Source organism: Bison bison, unplaced genomic scaffold, assembly GCF_000754665.1.
Source record: "Bison bison bison isolate TAMUID 2011002044 unplaced genomic scaffold, Bison_UMD1.0 scf7180017860437, whole genome shotgun sequence".
In the NCBI taxonomy this organism is placed as follows: Eukaryota; Metazoa; Chordata; class Mammalia; order Artiodactyla; family Bovidae; genus Bison; species Bison bison.
In genome coordinates, this window is record NW_011491009.1 from 3,055 (window position 1) to 6,394 (window position 3,340).

The following is a 3,340-nucleotide window of genomic DNA, read 5'->3' on the forward strand; positions in this document are numbered from 1 at the left end:
GCAGGTCAGGAAGCAAGTTAGAACTGGACATGGAACAACAGACTGGTTCCAAACAGGAAAAGGAGTTCATCAAGGCTGTATATTGTCACCCTGTTTATTTAACTTATATGCAGAGTACATCATGAGAAATGCTGGACTGGAAGAAACACAAGCTGGAATCAAGATTGCCAGGAGAAATATCAATAACCTCAGATATGCAGATGACACCACCCTTAAGGCAGAAAGTGAAGAGGAACTCAAAAGCCTCTTAATGAAAGTGAAAATGGAGAGTGAAAAAGTTGGCTTAAAGCTCAACATTCAGAAAACGAAGATCATGGCATCTGGTCCCATCACTTCATGGCAAATAGATGAGGAAACAGCGTCAGACTTTACTTTTTGGGCTCCAATATCATTGCAGATGGTGACTGCAGCCATGAAATTAAAAGATGCTTACTCCTTGGAAGGAAAGTTATGACCAACCTAGACAGCATATTCAAAAGCAGAGACATTACTTTGCCAACAAAGGTCCGTCTAGTCAAGGCTATGGTTTTTCCTCTGGTCATGTATGCATGTGAGAGTTGGACTGTGAAGAAGGCTGAGTGCCAAAGAATTGATGCTTTTGAAGTGTGGTGTTGGAGAAGACTCTTGAGAGTCCCTTGGACTGCAAGGAGATCCAACCAGTCCATTCTGAAGGAGATCAGCCCTGGGATTTCTTTGGAGGGAATGATCCTGAAGCTGAAACTCCAGTACTTTGGCCACCTCATGTGAAGAGTTGACTCATTGGAAAAGACTCTGATGCTGGGAGGGATTGGGGGCAGGAGGAGAAGGCGACAACAGAGGATGAGATGGCTGGATGGAATCACTAAGTTGATGGACGTGAGTCTGTGTGAACTCCGGGAGTTGGTGATGGACAGGGAGGCCTGGCATGCTGTGATTCATGGGGTCACGAAGAGTCAGACACGACTGAGCAACTGAACTGAACTGAACTGATGAAGAATACATATAAATTTTTTTAATTGATTCAACATAAGTGAAAAAGTTTAGTATGTCTTATAGCATAGATCCATAAAGAGTTGAGAATTTGGAATAACTAGGAATAAGAAAGGAATTGAAAGGAGATAGGACAACCAAGAAAATATTATATTAACTGTTTTGCAGAGATGTTACCATTATACAAATTAGCATATAAGTTAATTGTCTCATAGCTCAGGAGGTGAGGCAGGTAGGAAACTGTGGAACCTAATGACATGTTTTTCTCCAATACATGTAATTGGATTGTCATATCAGGTGTTTTCACAAAGCGCAGAGTCATGCAAAGACAATGTCTTCTGAAAGCAGCTGATAATAATGAATTTTATTATTTGAAATAAATCAGGATCTAATCTGTTTTAGTTCTTTGTTTCTGAAGATCATACAAAATTAAGATTATTATTGGCTGTATAATTGACATATAAGTGAATATTAACATTTGAAATAAAGCAGAAGTATAGCATTACAGAAACACTGTACACAGAGACCCAGTGAGTTTCTCAACACATTTTCTATTCTCTCACCTATTTCAAAGTTTAGTTTTTACTCTTCTGGATCAAAATTGATATTTTGTCCACAGGAACCAAGCAAACCAGAGTGCTGAGGTCACTTTCATTCTCTTGGGCTTCTCAGAATATCCTCAGCTCCAGCTGCCCCTGTTCCTGGTCTTCCTAACTATATACACAGTCACTGTGCTGGGGAACCTAGACATGATCCTGATCATCAAGTCCAGTTCCAGGCTCCACATGCCCATGTACTACTTTCTCAACTCCTTATCCTTCATTGATTTCTGTTACTCGACAGTAGTTACACCCAAGCTACTAGAAAACTTGGTTGTGGAAGACAGAACCATCTCCTTCACAAGATGCCTCATACAATTCTTCTTTGTCCGGATATTTGTGGTGATAGAGACATTCCTGATGGCAGTGATGGCATATGACCAATTTGTGGCCTTTGTAACCCTCTTCTCTACGCTGTTGTGATGTCCCAGAAGCTTTGTTCCTTGTTGGTGTCTGCATTATACTCTTGGAGTATAGCCTGTTCCTTAATATACACATACTTTTTATCAACATTATCCTTTTGTGGGACTAAGTTCATAAATAAATTTGTCTGTGAGCATGGGGCCATTGTTGCTGTTTCCTGCTCTGACCCTTACATTAACAAGGAAATCATTTTAGTCTCTGCCACATTCAATGAAGTAAGCAACCTGATGATTATTCTCACCCCCTATGTTTTCATTTTTATCACTGTCTTAAGGATGCTTTCTACTGGGGGGCGCCACAAAGTCTTCACCAGTGCCTCCCACCTGACCACCATTACCATCTTCAAAGGACCATCCTTTTCCTCTACTCTGTTCCTAACTCCAGAAGTTTGTGGTCAAATTGGCTTTGTCTTTTACACAGTGGTCATCCCCATGCTGAACCTAGTAATCTACAGCCTCAGGAACAAAGATGTGAAAGAGTTGGTGAAGTAATTAATCAATATTAAATTGTTCTGTGATAAAATGTAAAGCTAGAAAGATTTTTTGTGAGTAAGAGTTTCTCAATAGCAAATCGAATCATGAACTTATTTTAACCTTGCAATTGACAGGCCAATTTCTGTTCATTCTTTTATTTTATTAAAGTAACTTTATTTTTATTTATTTTTTTAAATTTTATTTTATTTTTAAACTTTACATAATTGTATTAGTTTTGCCAAATATCAAAATGAATCTGCCACAGGTATACATGTGTTCCCCATCCTAAAATTACAAATAAAAATAGAAATAAAAGACTACTTAAACTAAAAGTTTGATACAAACATTGAATTGTAATTTTTTGTGTGTATAATATCTGACCTTGTATTTCTCCTGGTTAAATTTCAGTTTAATTCAAGTCATGTGAACTGTAGGACTTTTAAAAGGATCTGAAGAGTTATAGCTTACAATAAGGAAGTTTACATCTTAATGTAAAAGTAGTACATTAAGGGCTGCTCAGCATAAAACTCTAAGTATCTTAAGATTTTATTAATTCCATAATAAATACTTTGGCTTTGGAAGATCCCCAGGCAAACAAAGACAAATTTGAAATATATCTAACTTAAATAGTTCATAATATGGTATAGTTTAAATATAATTGATAATATAACCAGATATAAATTATTTTCTATGTGCTAGTGCAAGAAAATGATACAAATGTTGGAGATATAATGTATACCTATCACTTAAGTTTTTCCATGTACATCATTGTGGTTGTACATTTTAAAATCTATCTCTTTTACTAGAAATTTTACTTGGGTAATTTTCAATTCATTTTAAGTTACAGTATCTTTAAACCAGTTCTCCCATGATAGT

At 36.8% G+C, this 3,340-nt stretch overlaps 1 pseudogene; it reads left to right on the plus strand.

Annotated features, from left to right (window-relative positions):
- The first annotated feature begins 1,588 nt into the window (after window positions 1–1,588).
- On the plus strand, window positions 1,589–2,518 carry LOC104982740 (annotated as a pseudogene).
- The last annotated feature ends 822 nt before the right edge of the window (window positions 2,519–3,340 follow it).